The sequence below is a fragment of the Artemia sp. Qi Xiang Cuo genome, chromosome 19 (genome assembly GCF_049724085.1).
Source record: "Artemia sp. Qi Xiang Cuo chromosome 19, ASM4972408v1, whole genome shotgun sequence".
Taxonomy (NCBI): Eukaryota; Metazoa; Arthropoda; class Branchiopoda; order Anostraca; family Artemiidae; genus Artemia; species Artemia sp. Qi Xiang Cuo.
In genome coordinates, this window is record NC_142812.1 from 34,599,993 (window position 1) to 34,620,178 (window position 20,186).

General features: G+C 36.1%; 1 protein-coding gene and 1 long non-coding RNA gene across 3 annotated transcripts in view; one reads left to right on the forward strand and one right to left on the reverse strand.

Moving 5' to 3' along the window:
* Positions 1 to 20,186, forward strand: part of LOC148940771 (uncharacterized) — a 220,014-nt gene that overhangs the window by 77,654 nt on the left and 122,174 nt on the right. The window lies entirely within an intron of this gene.
* LOC148940772 (uncharacterized) lies at positions 1,142 to 6,233 on the reverse strand. The gene is made up of 2 exons (XR_016143386.1): positions 6,120 to 6,233; positions 1,142 to 1,361 (listed from the first exon to the last, which is right to left on the reverse strand). It is a non-coding gene; the product is annotated as an uncharacterized LOC148940772 (long non-coding RNA).

The following is a 20,186-nucleotide window of genomic DNA, read 5'->3' on the forward strand; positions in this document are numbered from 1 at the left end:
ATGATTACTCGAGTTATCTCTTCAACGGAAGATATTCTCACAGGGAACACTTGACAATATAATGAAAGCTGATTCTCCCCCATTGGACTATTGTATGAAACTTGTACGATGTGACTCAAATGCTTATACTCAATTTATTGATATATTAATTGGAACAAAAGCAGAATAATATTGTGAATATACTTTTGAAAACATTGCCATAGATTCAATGTAGATGACCCCCCTTCGAAACAGGTAGCGTCTCAGAGTTACTCCTCACCCATTCCCCACTGAATTTATCGAACGAGGATCAGTTTCTTTTTATCTGTGAGAGAGTTGACATCGGAAACCAAAAAAATGTTCTATACATGTGCACTATGCATATACACTCTAGACAGTTTGTCATCATATGAGAATTGTACAATTATTGATGACTATAATGAAAAGAGCAAACTATGCAATCCTTGTAAATTACATAGAGGATATGCAGTACAAATTAAAGGATGTAATTCATGTCTTGAAGAGATTTGTGACTCTCACCCTAGAGGACATCTATGTTCCAATTGCCACTATGACAAATGTGATCGGTGGAAGAATACTTACCTCCGTATGATTGGAAAGAACCCCAAACACGATTTTAGCTTATTACTACGAGATTGGTATCGTCGTGGTTTTAAATTTTTTTGTGAGGAAGAATCTGGGCTACAATTTAACTGTTGGAGTAACAAGACAATTTGGTTTCTACGTCGTCGTTGTGACAACACTCCCTATTATGACTATAAACCTAGTGATTTTTATTTGGCAGTTACCGAATGTGATTCACCACTTGAAAACACTGTATGTGATATTGCTTCAGATAGATAGATTGAAACACTTGAATTTCACAATATAAATGTAAATAGTATCATTGACTATATAAACAGAAACGAGAAAAGTGAAGTTAAATTTTACTGTAGGAAATGTGGCCCTGACTTGGAAGTCAGTCAAGATCAATATACAGCGATTCCGAATGATTTGACAGCATTTGTGGTTCATCACAGTTGCCTATACACCAAAGAGGAAGAAATCTAAAGTGAAGAATAAAGACATTGTATATATACATTTTTCATTTATTAATAAACAAATTCACATACATTCTTTAAGTACTTTACTCGTAGGGCACTAAAAACATTTTGGTTTATTTTCAAAAACATCACTTATCACAATGGCTCATTACTTAAGTCAACTATGATAGGGGTTTTATATCTTCTGCGCTCAAGACGGAATACGTTCGCACATGTGCTTATGCTCAACAATTCGAACATTGTAGACCTGCATTTACGACAAAATGGGCTATTCCAAGCCTGAGGGGTATATTCAATAGGAAATTTCGCAGATTTATCCTGAAAGAAAATCAAACATGATTAAAAACTATAGGTTCACACAAAACCTAAGTCTGAAAACCCCAAACAGCCAATTAAATGTTCTAATTCATGATTTCAGGCACGTCAAACCACGAAATACTAAAGTTAACTTCTCAAAAAATAAACCCCGGGAGCCAAACACCCAAGGAAATACAAAATCTATGTCTGAAAACCCCAAACAGTCAATTAACTATTATAATTCATGATTTGAGGCAAGTCAAACAATAATATACTAAAGTTATCTTCTCAAATAATAAACTCCAGGAGCCAAACACCCACGAAAATTTAAAAAAAGTAAGTCTGAAAACCCCAAACAGCAAATTAACTATTCTAATTCATGATTTCAGGCAAGTCAAACCACGAAATACTAGAGTAAACTTCTCAAATAATAAACCCCAGGAGACAAACACCCAAGAAAATCTAAAAAACCTAGGTCTGAAAACCCCAAACAGCCAATTAAATATTTTAATTCATGATTTCAGGCAAGTCAAACCACGAAATAGTAAAGTAAACTTCTCAAATAATAAACCCCAGGAGCGAAACACCCACAAAAATCTAAAAAACCTAGGTCTGAAAACCCCAAACAGCTAATTAACTATTCTAATTCGTGATTTCAGGCAAGTCAAACCACGAAATACTAAAGTAAACTTCTCAAATAATATACCCCAGGAACCAAACACCCACGAAAATGTAAAAAACGTAGTTCTGAAAACCCAAAACAGCCAGTTAACTATTCTAATTCATGATTTCAGGCAAGTCAAACCTCTAAATGATAAAGTAAACTTCTCAAATAAAAATCCCCAGTAAACAAACACCCAATGAAATCTAAGAAATCTTGGTCTCAAAAAACCCCAAACAACCAATTAACTACTCTAATTCATGATTTCAGGCAAGTCAAACCACAAAATACTAAAGTAAACTTCTCAAATAATAAACCCCAGGAGGCAAACACACACGAAAAAAAAAAATCTAGGTCTGAAAATCCCCAAACAGCCATTTAACCACTCTAATCCATGATTTCAGGCAAGTCAAACCACGAAATACTAAAGTAAACTTCTCAAATAATAAACCCCAGAAACCAAACACCCACGAAAATCTAAAAAACCTAGGTCTGAAAACCCCAAACAACCAATTAACTATTCTAATTCATGATTTCAGGCTAGTCAGACCCTCAAATAATAAATGTCGGGAACCAAACACCCACGAAAAGCTAAGGAACTTAGGTCTGAAAACCTCAAATAGCCAACTAACTATTCTAATTCATGATTTCAGGCAAGTAAAAATACGAAATACCAACGTAAACATCTCAAATAATAAATCTAGCTAACTAAACACCCTTCGAAAAGCTAGAAAAACTAAGTCTGAAAACCCTAAGCAGTCAATCAACTATTCTAATTCATAATTTCAGACAAGTCAAACCACGAAGCACCAAAATAAACATCTTAAGCCTCAACCGTGTTGAAAGTTCATCCCCGGAAACTTCCCTCTCCGAGGAAAATTCTCCCCTTTGAAAATCTCCCGGAGAAAATTCCCCCCTGCACAGACAATTACCCTCCTCCAAAATGTCTGTTTACTTTCCAATAACAAATACTGTGTGTAAATACTGGGCCAATTTCATAATTTACAACCCTTTCCCCAAGAACTTGCAGGGTCTTGTCATGCAAAAGAGGCATGATCACTTGACCTTTCAACTTTGCTGATCAAAATGACTTTCAAAATTTTGATAGGATGACTTTGGTAAAAAAGGAGCGTTGGAGGGAGTGGGAATCTAGTTGTCCTTCGATCGTTTTGGTCACAAAATGGGGAACTAGAACTGTAATTTCCGTCTGAGCAAGCCCTCTCCCGATCTTATATGACCGTTAGTTCGATACGATCACCCGGGCAAAAAGAAAAGAAGAAGAAGAAAAAAAAACAGAAGTAATAAACACGCATCCGTGATCTTTCTTCTGGCAAAAATGATAAAATTTCACATTTTTGCAGGTGGAAGCTAGAAACCCTTACAGCATGGTTTTCTGATATGCCAAATCTGATGGTGCGATTTTTTAGGGGCGTTCTCACCCTGTCTAAAAAAAATCGGTGCAAATTTTATCAGGCTCGTAGCTTTTGATGGATACATGAGACTTCATGAATTTTATATATCTAGAGTCGGCATATAAAACCAATTTATTTATGTTTCTATTGTTATCAAAATTCCGTGTTTTAGAGATTCAGTTGTTATTGGGCCGAATTTCTCCTTACTTACTGTTTGTTACCACGAACTATTTGATTAACTGATTAGGCTTGGAATCCACTTTCAGAAAGGACATTGGTGGCGGGTATGGACATTAGTTCAATGACAAGTTCGTTTAGGTATTTCTTAGACCCATATTACAAGACTTTCACGACTTTAGTGGATCAGTTTTTCTTGGAACTAAGTCATCGGTGTCAAGATGACCTTGTGACTTGACCAAGCTTTACCTCTCGACTGGCTTCTGCATAATACACAAGTACCATTTAAGCAGTGTTGTCAGTATAAAATATGCTTTTGTATTCTAGTATACTAAAAAGTTGATACTAATAAAGATGTAGATGCCAAATAAGAATTTTAATAAAGAAATTCAGAACAATCGGGGGTGGGGGATGATCCAAGGGCTCATTGGGTGTGAGTTGGGTATGGGATACTCCCACACAAATATAATATTGTGATTGTGGGGCAACACTTCCATTTTTTTGTATTGTTTTTTTCCCCTGTTCGAGTTGGGGATGGGATTCTCCCACACAAATAGAATTTTGTAGTTGCGGGGTAACACTTTGATTCTTTTTGTATTGTTTTTTTCCTGTGTCGATAGTTTAATATAAACTTTCAAGTACCACTTCATAGTAAGATTCAAGGGTTGAGTTGGGCTGAGACCCTCCCACACAAATAGGATAATTTGATTGCGAGGGCAACACTTCATAGTCCACTTCATACTAAGATTCGGGGGTTGAGATGGAATAAGATCCTCCCACACTGACTTATTGTTTACTGTTAAAGCACCGAGGACAGTGAAAATAAAGTAACACTGACACGATATGTTTACTGTTAAAGCACCGAGGACAGTGAAAATAAAATGTGTTGTTCGAATGGCTTAATGTGATGTTTCAATTGAGTATACTAATGGGTTATTGAATTGGCTTTTAGGTATCCTTGGAAAAGTAACATTGCCTTTTAGGTTACCCTCCTCTCTCGTACTTTTTCTCAAAATGACATGAAATATGCTTGCGGCTGTACCAATCATACGCTATTCTTCCTCATAGACACAACGCAGTTTTCCCTATGGTACTCTATGGCCTATTATCGACACCACACGGCTTTTGACAAGAATAACCACGATACAACAGTATAAAAACATTCCGTCTCATACGTTTCAAACGAGAAACTTCCAAAATACACTTTGAAACATCAACTGAGGTAACACTGACGAAATAAAAACCACGACACAACCGAATAAAAATATTCTGAGTCATATGTATTAAAGGAGAAATTTCCAAAATGCGCTTTGAATCATCAACTGAGGTAACACTGACACGCTAAACCACGACAAAACAGTATAAAAAATTCTGAGTCGTACTTTTCAGACTATAAACTTCCAAAATGCACTTTTAAACATCACCCGAGGTAACAGTGACAAGACAAACCCCGGCACAACATTAGAAAAACGTCTTGAGTCATACGTTTCAAACAAAAAACTTCCAAAATGCTTTTCGAATCATCAACTGAGGTAACACTGATAAGATAAGCCATGACAAAACAGTATAAAAATTCTGAGTCATACGTTTCAAACTAGAAACTTCCAAAATGCACTTTGAAACATCACCTATGGTAACAGTGACAAGACAAACCCCAACACAACATTGCATGAAACAATCAAAATGCACTTGAAACATCAACTGAGGTAACATTGACAAAATAAACCACGACACAACAGTATAAAATAACTCTGAGTGATACGTTTCAAACGAGAAACTTCCAAAATTCACAAACGAGAATCTTCCAGAATTCACTTTGAAGCATCAACTGATGTAAAACTGACAAGATAAACTGCGACACAACAGCATAAAAACATCTTGAATGATACGTTTCAAACGAGAAACTTATAAAATGCACTTTGAAAACATCAACTGAGGTACCACTGACAAGATAAACCACGACACAACAGTATAAAAGCATTTTGAGTGATACGTTTCAAACAAGAAACTTACAAAATACACAATGGAACATCAACTGAGTTAACACTGGCAAGTGAGTTAACACTGATAAACCACGACACAAAAGTATGTCATATGTTTCAAACGATAAACTTCCTCAATGTACTTCGAATCATCAACTGAGGTAACACTGACAAGATAAACCACGACACAACAGTACAAGAAAATTCTGAGTCATACGTTTCAAACGTGAAACTTCCAAAATGCACTTGACACATCAACTGAGGTAACATTGACAAGATAAACCACGACACAACAGCATAAAAGAATTCTGAGTCATACGTTTTAAACGAGAAACTTCCAAAATTCACTTTGAAAACATCAACTGAGGTAACACTGACAAGACAAACTGTAACACAACAGCATAAAAACATCTTGAATGATACGTTTCAAACGAGAAACTTACAGAATGCACTTTGAAAACATCAACTGAGGTACCACTGACAAGATAAACCACGACACAATAGTATAAAAGCATTTTGAGTGATACGTTTCAAACAAGAAACTTACAAAATACACCATGAAACATCAACTGAGTTAACACTGACAAGTGAGTTAACACTGATAAACCACGACACAAAAGTATAAGTCATATGTTTCAAACGATAAACTTCCTCAATGCACTTCGAATCATCAACTGAGATAACACTGCCAAGATAAAACCACGACACAACAGTATAAAAACATTCTGACTCATACGTTTCAAACCTGAAACTTCCAAAATGCACTTTGAAAACATCAATTGAGGTAACACTGACAGGATAAAACCACGACACAACAGTATAAAAACATTCTGACTCATACGTTTCAAACCTGAAACTTCCAAAATGTACTTTGAATCATCAACTGAGGTAACACTGACAAGATAAACCACGACACAACAGTAAAAGAAAATTCTGAGTCATACGTTTCAAACAAGAAACTTCCAAAATGCACTTTGAAAACATCAACTGAGGTAACACTGACAAGATAAAACCACGATACAACAGTAAAAAAGCATTCTGACTCATACGTTTCAAACGAGTACTCTAAAAATAATGGAAATATAACAAAGTAATGCATACTATATTTTTAATGAAGTAATAACATGTAGAATATTAATATAAAAATATATTTTATACATTATTATACATTATTAATATAGTTGAACAACTTTAGACATTCTGAGTCTGCATCATAAGATAATGCATCGTGTTCTCTCTTGATAGTGCCCTCTCTAGAGAAACTAAGCTTCCCTCTGTAATTACCAACTTACTCTTATCACCTTTCTTATAGAGGGGTTCAACTAAAGTTTCCTAAAATCGCTAACTGCTTCCTCTATTTCAAAAACTGTATTGATAATCTCCAGTATTTATATCTAAATTCACAATCACCATATTTAAAAACTCATTTATCACACTATTAGCGCCTGGGGCCTTAACTTTCTCTATTTTTTTTCTCGCAAAATAAATCGTTTCTATTTTCAAAGGGCCACGCATTTTTCATTCTTTTCTATACCATTTCTGGTAACTTTATAGCAGTTTAGCACATTCTCAAAATGTTTTACCCAGCTCTCTTTAACTCTGTCCTTATCACTAATTGTGGCCCCGTTCCTACCTTTAGCTGGGAAAAGTCCAGATTGACAGTTCCCTCTCAATTTTTTAACATACCAATATCATATTATACTATTATGCCGTCTGGTTGCATCTTCCAGATCTTCAGCAAACTTCACACCTTGGTAATTCATATTTTAATGCTTTTTCTACTTTTGTTACACCGTCTGCCGGTAAAAATGGTTGTAAAAGAACGAAAGACATAATCAAGACACAAAATCTAAAGGGTTGCCTACTTTCCGCAACTTGGTGTATATCCCGGGGCTTCACGTGTGCTGTACAGTTCCGCCACGCATGGAACTCATTCCGCCACATCCGCCACCACTCATGACAACTCTCCTACAATGGTTGGCAAAATTCCACTACGCTTGGTACGTGTCAATTGCTGTACGTGATTTTGACTGTCGGTAATCAGAGGCAACGCTGTAGCGTTGCCTATAGTAAAGGCCATACGGCTCCAATGTTTTATTATTATTATTTTTTCCCAGAGGCACTTCGTACGGAAGGGGTCGTCGTAGAAACTTCGAAGGTGGCTCATTCAATTGGAAATCAAGAGTTCTAGTGCCCTTTTTAATAGTCGAAAATGACTGGAGGGCACCTAGCCCCCCCCCCCACGCCCATCATTCCCCCAAACACATCCAAACAAAATTTTGAGATAGCCATTTTGTTCAGCGTAGTTGATTTTCATATAGAAAATATATTTTTGAGGAGGACACTCCCCACAACCCTCAGGGCAAGAGTTTTAAGTTATACCCTGGGGGCATATAAAGTTTTTATAGAACGAGTTGTCGCAGAAACTTCAAAACTGGCTCATTTGATTGGAAAGTGAAAGTGCTAGTGCCCTTTTTAATAGTAGAAAGTGATTGCAGGGCAACTAGCTCCCCCTCCCACGCGCTTCATTTCCCCAAACACATCCAATCAAAATTTTTAGATAGCCATTTTGTTCAGTGTAAATGATTTCCGGATAGAAAATATGTTTTTGAGGAGGACACTCCCCCTCAACCCTCAGAGCAAGGGTTGTAAGTTATGCCCTGGGGGCATATATGGTTTTTATAGAAGGTGTTGTCGTAAAAACTTCAAAAGGGGCTCATTTGATTGAAAATTGAGAGTTCTAGTGCCCTTTTTAATAGTCGAAAATGATTGGAGGGCAACTAGGCCCCCCACGCCCATCGTTCCCCCAAACACATCCAATCAAAATTTTAAGATAGCCATTTTGTTCAGCGTAGTTGATTTCCAGATAGAAAAAATATTTTTGAGGAGAACACTCCCCCACAACCCTCAGGGCAAGAGTTTTAAGTTCTACCCTGGGGGCATATAAGGTTTTTATAGAAGGCGTTGTCGTAGGAACTTCAAAACAGGCTCATTCGATTGGAAATTCAAAAAGACAGTGCCCTTTTTAATAGTCGAAAGTGATTGCAGGGCAACTAGGCACCTCCCCACGCCCATCATTCCCCAAAACACATCCAATCAAAATTTTGAGATAGCCATTTTGTTCAGCGTAAGTGATTTCCAGATAGAAAATAAATTTTTGAGGAGGACACTCCAGCACAACCCTCAGGGCAAGGGTTTTAAGTTATGCCCTGGGGACAAATAATGTTTTTATAGAAGGCATTGTCGTAGAAACTTCAAAACAGGCTCATTCGATTGGAAATTCAAAGGGTTGGTGCCCTTTTTAATAGTCGAAAATGATTGGAGGGCAACTAGCCCCCCCCCCTCCCCACGCCCATCATTCCCCCAAACACCTCCCATCAAAATTTTGAGATAGGCATTTTGTTCAGCGTAGTTGATTTCCACATAGAAAATGTGTTTTTGAGGAGGAGACTCCCCCACAACCCTCAGGGCAAGGGTTTTAAGTTATGCCCTGGGGGCATATAAGGTTTTTATAGAAGGCGTTGTCGTAGAAACTTCAAAAAGGCTCATTCGATTAGAAATTCAAAGGGCTAGTCCCCTTTTTAATATTCGAAAGGGATTGGAGGGAAACTACCCCCCCCCCCACGTCCATAATTCCCCCAAACACATGCAATCAAAATTGTGAGATATCCATTTTGTTTAGCGTAGTTTATTTCCAAATAGAGAATAGGTTTTTGAGGAGGACACTCCCCCACGACCCTCAGTGCCAGGGTTTTAAGTTATTCTCTGGAGGGGATATAAGGTTTTTGTAGAAGGCATTGTCGTAGAAACTTCAAAAAAAGCTCATTCGATTGGAAATTCAAAGGGCTAGTGCCCTTTTTAACAGTCGAAATTGATTGGAGGGCAACTAGACCCCCCCACGCCCATCATTCCCCCAAACACATCCAATCAAAATTTTGAGATAGCCATTTTGTTCCGCGGAGTTGATTTCCACATAGAAAATATGTTTTTGTGGAGGACACTCCCCCACAACCCTCAAGGCAAGGGTTTTAAGTTATACCATGGGGGCATATAAGGTCTTTATAGAAGGTGGTGTCGTAGAAACTTCAAAAAAAGCCTCATTTGATTGGCAATTCAAAGGACTAGTGTCCTTTTAACAGTCGAAATTGATTTGAGGGCAACTAACCCCCCACTCACGCCCACCTTTTCCCCAAACACATCCAATCAAAATTTTGGGACAGCCATTTTTATTAAACGTAGTTTGAATCGAATAAAATAACTACAAACAAGAGTTTAGGTATCGCCTCACTGCAGAAGCCTAAAACCCCGAACGAACAGAAATTAAAATTAACTATCTTACAAACATAAAGATAACCGATGCAAACATAAATAAATGTATAAATCTTATATAGCTTCAATATTTCTTATTATTTTCCCCCAAGAGCTGCTTTATATGCAAGGGTTAAAAATACTATTCTGTTAAAAATAGTTGAAAGGTTAAGTAACAAAACTGTGGCGTCGACAAAACCCCCCAGGGCCCGGGGGCAGGAAGGGATTCTCGTATAAACTTCAGAGAGCGCTCATTTGATTGGAAATTGGAAGATCTAGTCCAGCTCTTAAGAGTCAAAAGTGATCAAAGGGTAAATAACCCCCCACGCCCTTTTCCCCCATTTCCTTCCTTTGAACTGATTGTGTTTACACCTGAAGGCCCAATGAGAGTTAGAATGTTTTGGTATTAACACACACCTATTAGGCATCTGCTCTCCTCCCTAACAAGGAAAGAAACAGAGAGTGTTAAGGCAGTGGCGGATCCAGGGGAGGGGCAAGGGGGGCGCCCCCCCCCCTAACGTAGCCTAAAGTAATGCAATTTGCTTAATTAACGCAAGATTGCATTAATTAAACTTGCTATTTTTTCAATCCATTCATTATTGTCAATCTCTGTCCACAAGTTATGCAAGCTGTCTATTGTTCACATATAAGGTTTTTATCAAAGAGGTAATCGTATAGACTTTGAAAAAAGACTCATTCGATTTAATTTGAAAGTGCTAGATCCGTTTTTTAAAGTCAAGAATAATCGGACAGTAACCAACCCCCCCCCCATGCCATAATAACTTGAAACTTTTTGCGATCAAATACGAACAAAAATTAATTAAAAACTTTCCGAAAAATAAGTTTTTCAAAGAAAATTAAAGGCAATTTTAAACTTAACCACAGTGTATAAAAATAACTTAAAAAATACAAACACAAAACGACCAGGAATTACTATTAAAGAATAAATGAAACCCAAAACGAACAAAAATTAAATAAACAGTCATAGCAAAAAACACAGAATAAGTAGTAATGTAAATTAATAAATAGATCTTAAAGCGAGTAATTCTTAGATTGAATATGAAAATCAAGCTTAAAGCGTAAAAATATTAGTTTGCTATTAAAGTATAAATGAAACTTAAAACGAACAGAAATTAAATAAACAATCAATTCGAACAAACATACAATATATATTAATGTAAATGAATAAATAAATCTTAAAACAAGTAAAACTTAAAATGAATATGCAAATCAAGTTTGAATCGAATAAAAATAACTACAAACAAGAGTTTGGGTATTGCCTCACTGCAGAAGCCAAAACCTACTGCGTCATTGGCGCTTTACTGAAAACGAATTATATTACAAATGTTTTCTTTTCTACTTAATATTGAAGATAAATATTAAATTACAGTAAAATTTTGAACTGATGAGCTTTCAGCAATTAATATCATTATACGTAAAATATTCAGTTTAATTTATTGGTTGTTTCCAAGATTGGTCAAGACAAATATAGTTTCACTACAAACAAAATTTGAATACTGGGTAAACCTACTGCGTCATTGGCGCTTTACTGAAAACGAATTATACTACAAATGTTTTCTTTTCTACTTAATATTGATGATAAATATTAAAATTACAGTAAAATTTTGAACTGATGAGCTTTCAGCAATTAATATCATTATACATAAAACATTCAGTTTAATTTATTAGTTCTTTCCAAGATTGGTCAAGACAAATATAGTTTCACTACAAACAAAATTTGGATACTGCCCTTTTCTTTAACTGTAAAAACCTAAAGCATTCTGCGTCATTGGTGCTTCACTAAAAACGAATTACTCGTATATTACTAATTTATTATTTTCCAGTTCTTACAGCATTGAAAATGAAAATAAAAATTACAGTGAAAAAAAAATCTTGAACTGATGGATCTGTCAACAATTAATATCATTATATATGTAATATTCAATTTGATTTTGTTTATACTTTCCAAGACTGTCCAAGACTCATATAGTTTTGCCATTTTTTTTAACTCTGCCATTTTTTGTAACTAATCGTGTTAGTTGTTTCCAAGATTGGTCAAGACAAATATAGTTTCACTACAAACAAAATTTGGATACCGCCCCCTACTTTAGCTGTAAAAACCTAAAGCCTTCTGCGGCTCTGGCGCTTCACTGAAAACGAGTTACTCTTATATTACAAATTTATCCTTTTCCAGTTCTTACGGCATTGAAAATTAAAATAAAAATTACATTGAGAAAAAAAAGCTTGAACTGATGGATCTTTCAACAATTAATATCATTATATTTCGAATATTGAATTTGATTTTGTATATACTCTCCAAGACTGTTTAAGGCTCATATAGTTTTCAGTGAAACTAGCAGTTTCCAAAAGGCCTAACTCTTGTTTGTAGTGAAACTATATTCGTCTTGAACAACATTAGAAAGAACTAATAAATTAAACTGAATATTTGATGTATTATGATATTAATTGCTGAAAGCTCATCAGTTCAAAATTTAACTATACTTTTAATGTTCATTTCCAATATTAAATACAAAAGAAGATATTTTTAATAAAATCGGTTTTCAGTAAAGCGCCAATGACGCAGTAGGTTTTAGACTTTTACAGTGAGAGAAGGAGGCGATACCCAAACTCTTGCTTGTCATGATTTTTGTTTGTTTCAAGCTTGATTTGCATATTCAATTTAAGCTTCACTTGTTTTAAGATTTATTTATTCATTTACATTAATATCTATTGTATGTTTGTTCGCATTGATTGTTTATTTAATTTCTGTTCGTTTTAAGTTTCATTTAAATACAAAAGAATACAAATTAAATACATTTCATATTAAATTTCATATTAAATACAAAAGAAGATATTTTTAATAAAATCGGTTTTCAGTAAAGCGCCAATGACGCAGTAGGTTTTAGACTTTTACAGTGAGAGAAGGAGGCGATACCCAAACTCTTGTTTGTCGTGATTTTTGTTCGTTTCAAGCTTGATTTGCATATTCATTTTAAGTTTCATTTGTTTTAATATTTATTTATTCATTTACATTAATATATAGTGTATGTTTGTTTGCATTAATTTTTTATTTAATTTCTGTTCGTTTCAAGTTTCATTTATACTTTAATAGCAAACTATTTTTTTTTTCTCTTTTAGATTTATGTCAATATTAAGTATAATCATCACTAGCGTTAAGGTATGTTTATTAATTTATATTATTACTTGTTGTGTGCTTTTGCTATGATTGTTTATTTAATTTTTGTTCGTTTTGGGTTTCATTTATTCTTTAGTAGTAATTTTTGGTCGTTTTGAGTTTGAACTTTAACAGGTATTTGTATCTCCTGAGCTTAAGTTTAAAATGGCATTTACTTTTCTTTGAAAAACTTATTTTTCGGAAAGTTTTTTTAATTAATCCTCAGAAAAATCTGGAAGTTCAGAACAATCTCTTCAATCAACAGGAAAAGCTTGGCAGCAAAAAGAAATAGGAATTTAAATCTTTGTGCCACTAGTTGGTCAATAGTAGCCGGAAATATATTTGTGGTACTAAATATCTGCCAGAAGTTCTAGAGAAGTTCGCCAAAAGTGTCAGACAGTTTACGTATTTAACAAATGTTTTTTTTTTCTCAATGGTGTCTTAAGATTCTGTCATTTTTAGTTTTATTGCTTCGTCTAAGCTTTAATAAAACTCTCTTTTATAAATTTCTGAGAAGCACCCGTGAAAATACGACTTAAAAACTGCGAGATTAATATTATCAAACTTGTTGGTTTTATTTATTGACGCGACGGTAGAAAATATACATGCCTTATTTTCTACATTAAAAATGTTTCTCAAACCAGTTTTCAACATTTTCCAGTTTAATTAAGAAGTTGTTTCCAATTGTTTTTTTTCATTCATTTCCCTGCTAAAATGTAACGATTTTCGAACCAAGCTTTGATTTTTTCCCAAGTTAAAATATCACCTCGTTTTCAATCACAATTGTCCTCAGTTCTTTTTTCTATGTGCAGTCTTTCCATCGAAGCATAATGAAGAGGGATAGACAGAAAAGACGCATGGGTGGGATGTTGGGGAAGCACGGTTTGGAGAAAGGTCCTAAGTTTGTTAAAACAAACAGTTAAATTGTGTGAACAATCTAAGAGAACTTGGAAAATGGAAAATATTTTTCGAGAATTTGTGGTCTTTGAGCCTTTGTCAACAAACGAATAAAATATATAAAACAAATAGAAATAAAAGAATGTTTGGTTGCAACCTCTCTTGTTCAGTTTTGTAGGTGTGCAGGAGTTTGTGATATTAAATGCCCTGTATACGTGCCTGCTCTCCAGGTCTATACGTATGCAATAGAGCTACATACTTAATATCAGACCGGAGTCAGGGTTGGAGACACACAAAGCAGGATAAAAAAAAAAACGGTTGAATATACCCGAAAAAGGGTAATAAATACGTTTGGAGACACAAATTTGCATGCGCTTAAGACAGGGCTTCTTAAATTTTTTTCATTCACGACCCCATTTATGATTCCTGGTTTCCTGGTGACCCCATATAAATGTAAACAAAAGGATGAATAAATATGTTTTCATGATTTATTTATTAGGTAATAATATGCATGTACATATGAAAATATATACTGCTAGAATTTGTTTGGAAATATACAAAAATCAAAAATTAAAAATTATATGCCCTTTCTTCATAAAACTGCTTTTCGTTTCATTTTTTTTTTTTTTTTTTTTTTTTTTTTTTTTGTGTAGAACATGAATAAAAGGAAAATCTGTGAACGCCTTAGTTCACTCGTATATATTTGAACGCAGGTGTTGAGGTAAGTGTTTAATTAGAATTAAAGCAAAAATTTAATGAGATGGATGTGCCTATTTTTTTATTTCCGGAATGTTTGATGCTGTTGAACCTCTTGAATTTTTTTTGCGATGACATACTATAATTTAATATGTATTAAAGCTGAGAAATTTACTTAACATAAATACTTGTATGTAGTCTCTAATGGCAGAAGAACATTTAACGCCAGATCAGTGATTATGGGCAGTTCAAGTTCTGATCCAACGAGCAAATGACCGTGGACTGTCAGTTTAATTGATATATAGGCTACTGATAGTTATTCCTTAAAAGTTTTGATAGTTTTTTATTTATGAAAGTAATAAAAGTGAAAACATTTCAAAGGTATTTTGTTTTCAGCAAAGCGCAAATTGCGTTCTGGTCCTGAGAAGGCATTGGGGTAATCAGCCCTGCTCACGTTAATTTTTGCTCGTTTCGAGTGGGACTTGGCTATTTATTGTAATTTCTGTTCGTTTTGAGTTTCATTTACTTATTGATAGTAATCTGTGGTAATTTTATGCTTGGAAGATTATTTGACTTTATTTTTGCTCATTCTTGGCTTAATGGAGGTCTTTACTTTTCTTTGAAAAACTTGTTTTGTGGAAAAAGCTTTTTAAATTAATTTCTGATTGTTTTTTTATTGACTTGCTTGACTTGGATCTCCTGCCGGGCGGTGCTCGGCGTAGAGAGTGATGTCTGCCTCCTCCATCCGCTTCGGTCCAGTGCGAGCGTTTGGGCTTCGCTCGGTCTGATGTTTGCCATTGCCAGAAACTCAGACAGGCTGTCGGACCATCGCTTCTTCGGTCGGCCTCGGGGTCACTTCCGACCAGTTTCCGTAGGATCAAAGTCAAAGATTATCTTTACGGATAAGTGCAGGGGCATTCGAAGTAGGCGTCCAAACCATCATAAGGTACGCTCAGCTGCTTGGATAGAAAACCGAAATTGCTTGAGGAGCTGCAGCATTTTCTCATTACTTATGAAATCAAACCACCTTAGACCTTTGATCCTTCTCAGGCTCTTCGTCTGGAATACGTAGATGGCCTTATGTGCTTTATTTGATGAATGCTATGTCTCAACTCCGTAAAGTATAACCAAACCGATGAGGGTTTTGAAAACCCACAGTTTAGTTGAACGACAGATGTTCGGTTTTCGCCAAATATGACGGTTCAGCCTACCTACGGCAGAGGACGCTTTGGATATCCTTGTTTGCAGTTCGGGGAGAAGCGATCCATCTGAGGAAATTGTAGAGCCTAGGTGGGTGAACCTTTGGACAACTTCAATGCTAGTTTTTCTTTCTAGACTAACTAGAGAATTGACAGCAGGAGAAGACGGGTCTATAGCCATAATTTTCGTTTTATCCCAGTTTATCTGCAGTCCCACGCTTGCTGCCTCTTCTCGTAATATCCGAAGCGCTTCCAGCAACTGATCTATAAAGTCCGCTAGGACGGCAAGGTCACCAGTAAATTCAGCACCTGAGATGACGCGATCTCAAAACTTGAAACCCAAAACTGAGACGTGAAGTTGCATTTGTCATAATGTGGTCTATGATGGCATTCATAAGCTCTGGGCCCACTGCACATCCTTGACGCACTCCTTTTGCGATTTTCAAGAATGAGCTGCGTCGGCCGTTGACTTGAACACATCACTTTGTACCATCGTATACAGCTTTCAAAACTCTAGCAGTGTTTTTCAGGGAGGCAAGTTGATTCTAGAATCCGCCAAAGAGCTTCTCTGTTCACTGAGTCGAACGCAGCACGGAAGTCAGTAAAGGCAAGAAAAGCTTTACATCGGAACTCTGTAGCTTTTTTTTTACTATCTGTCGAATCTTGAAAATGTGTTTGATGGTTGAACGACCTGACATAAAAGCAGCTTTATCCGGTCGCCGAATGTTACGAATAACATTCCGACATAGATCCAGCAGGACCATTGAGAAAACTTTTCTCTGACAGCAGAGTTATTCCACGGTAATTTGAGCAGTCACTTCTAGAGCCTTTTCTCTTCCTTAAGGGGATAATGATACCCTTTCACCAATCTTTGGGGATTATCTCAGTTTGTCAGATTATGGAGAACAGAGCGTGGAGGAACAAAAGCATTGCAGGGCCTATATATTTCAGCACTTCGGAACTTAAGCCACAGATACCAGCAGCTTTGTTATTCTTGAGCCTTTTAAATGCATTTTCGATTTTTGAGAGGCTGAAAGATTCATCTGGGTAAAATCTGCTCCATTTCTTTGACTGCTAGACCGGGTGAGACTAAATATTTGAGGGACCGATGAAATGACACTATTTAGGAGCAAGAAGAAGTGGTCCTTCCACTGATCAAGACAGGAACCTTCGTCAGATAAAAGTATCTCACCCCTGGATAGGACAGGGCCCAAAGTGGGAGTTTTATATTCTGTTAGATCTCGGAGATGTTTGAACAGGCTACCCATGTCTGTCTTTTTTGCAGCTAGTTGAATTTCATCAGCTTTCATTGCAACGTCCTGGTAAGTGAGTCTGTTCTGCACTCCATTAAGCCTTCGATAAGTGGCCATATCCCCAAGGAGTCTTGCCCTTCGTCTTTGCTCTATGACCTGCAACGTTTCATTAGATAGCCACCATTTATTTGGAAAACTTCTCTTGCCAAGCACCAATTGTACTGTCTCGCTCATCTGTGATTTAAAATACTTCCAGGCAACTTCGCTGGTAAGTGTGCTAAGGAGCTCGAAGCGATTTGATATCTCGATACTATACTTCAGGTGAGTATCTGACTCCTTGAGTTTGTAAATATCTGCAGTGACTGGCCTTCTTCCCGGTCGTTGTACTTGGAGGTGAAGCTGAAATTCAGTACACACAAGCCTGTGATCTGCATTCCCGAGCTCTGCTGATCAGTAAGTCCTGCAGTTTTTCAATGATGATCTGCAGCGTTTAGAAATAATGAAGTGGTCAATCATCTTCTTTGTGCAACCGTCATTACTATACCATGTGTACTGGTGGATAGTTTTGCGTTGAAGTAAGTATTTGCAATAACAAGGTCGTGAGAACGGTATAGTTCAAGTAGGCGAGGCCATTTTCATTAAGTGGGTCGGGGGATACAGGACCAATTGTGCCACGTTTTTTTTATTGACATTGTCTTTTTCATGGAAAAAATAATGTTTTATATCTTCTCAGTTTTTTTTTTCTATAAGAATCCATAGTATGGTTTGCTATCTGTATGTTTGAGAAACTTTTTCAACAACTGTTAATCCTGACACAAACAGTATTTTTTTTATTTAATCGTATAGCTTTTGAAGCTGACCTAAAAAATAAAACTTAATATCACTCCCAAAAGATTCTTTTTATGCTCTTTGTCAACCTGCATACACTTACAATATTTTTATTTATTTAAATTGTAAGAGCAGAAGTATTGATAGTATTATCCCCAAAACTTTCAACTTATTACTCCCTGTCGTTCTCAATATAATACTGAGGTGTCTAGTTGTAGTAGTATTGATAGCGCGCAAATTTTGCCTTTTTGATCACCTCCCTTATCATTTCCTGAATTTTCCAAATTAATATACTCAGTTATTCCTGTGTTGTACCCTTTGGACAATCCGTATACACATAACGTGTTTTGATTTAATTCAACATTCCCCTCAACATTCTCTAGAAAGCTCACCTGAATACCCTTCGTCTTCTTGGAAAATAGTGTGCTTATATACTATGTGTAAACAATGAACGAATTGCCTAACTTACAGCCATTGTCCTGAGGACTTTGGGGAGGTTGACAACACCAATACTGGACCTTTCAACAATACTGAACATAATAGCTCTCTTAAAATTTCGATCGGATATGTTTTGGGGAATGTTTGGCTGGGGGGGGGGTGACGTCCCTCCATTAACTTTTGACTCTTAAAATTTGACTTAATTACGTTTAAAATGTTTTAACTTTAATAAATAAAAAAATTATCAAAACTTTAAGAAATAAACATTTCTGTAACACATTTTTCAGTGTAAACATTTCAGTATATGTACACTAAACTGACAATCCATAGCAATTTTTTTCCAGTATAGTGCAAATTATGTTCTGGTCTTGAGAAGGCATGGGGGTTGTCAAAGACATAATTTCTAGACCTTTCACCTGCGCTGAACAAAACGGCCATCTAAAAATTTTGATTTGTTATGTTTTGGGACTTGATAGGCGTGTTGGGGGGATTGTTGCCCTCTAACCACTTTTGACCAATAAAATGGGCACTAACCTTTCAACTTCCAATCGAATAAGCCTTTTTTGAAGTTTCTACGACAACAAATGGCCATCTCAAAATTTCTACCAGATTTACTTTGGGAAAATACGAGGTTTGGGGGGGGTATCCACCCCTTCGATCACTCTCAATCTTAAAAAGAACACTAGAACTTCTGATTACCAATCCAAAGAGCCCCCTCCGAGGTTTATACGATCACCCTTTCTATATACACCTTATATGCCCCAAGGGCATAACCTACAACCCTTGCCCTGAGGACTCGGGGGGGGGGGGGGGGTTGTCATCCTCAAAGACAGAACTTCTGGCCCTTTCAATTGCAGTGAACAAAATAGCTATCTCAAAATTTTGATTGGATGTGTTTGGGGAAATGATGGGCGTAAGAGGGGCGTTAGTTGCCCTCCGATCACTTTTGACTATTAAAAAGGTGCCAGCCTTTTAAATTTCTGATCTAATGAGCTCTTTTCGAAGTTTCTACGACATCAAATGACCATTTCAAAATTTCTGTCAATTGCATTTTTGGAAAATATGAGGTATGTAGGGGGGGGGGGGTATCCAACCCCCGATCACTCTGAATATTAATAAGGGTACTAGAACTTCTGATTACCAATCCAATGAACCCCCTCCGAAGTTTATTCGATCACCCTTTCTATATATATATATATATATATATATATATATATATATATATATATATATATATATATATATATATATATATATATATATATATATATATATATATATATATATATATATATATATATATATATATATATATATATATATATATATACCTTCTATATCCCAGGGCAAAACTTCCAATCCTTACCTTGAGGGCTGTGGGGGGAGGGGGTTGTGATCTTCAAAGACATAATTTTCGGACCTTTCAATTACGTTAAACAAAATGGTTATCTCAAATTTTGATTGGATATGTTTTGAGAAATGGTGAGCTTGGAAGGAGGGATTAGTTGCCCTCCAGTCACTTTTGACTATTAAAAAGGGCACTAGCTCTTTCAATTTCCAATCGAATGAGCTCTTTTCGAAGTTTCTATGACAACAAATGGCCATCTCAAAATTTCTTACAGTTGCATTTCCAGAAAATAGGAGGGGGGGGTATCCACCCTTCGCTTACTCTGAATGTAAAAAAGGGCACTAGAACTTCTGATTACCAATCCAATGAGTCCCCTCCGAAGTTTATACGATCACCCTTCCTACATAGGCCTATACATTGTATGCCCCAGGGCATAACTTATAACCCTTGCCCTGAGGGCTCTGGGAGGTTT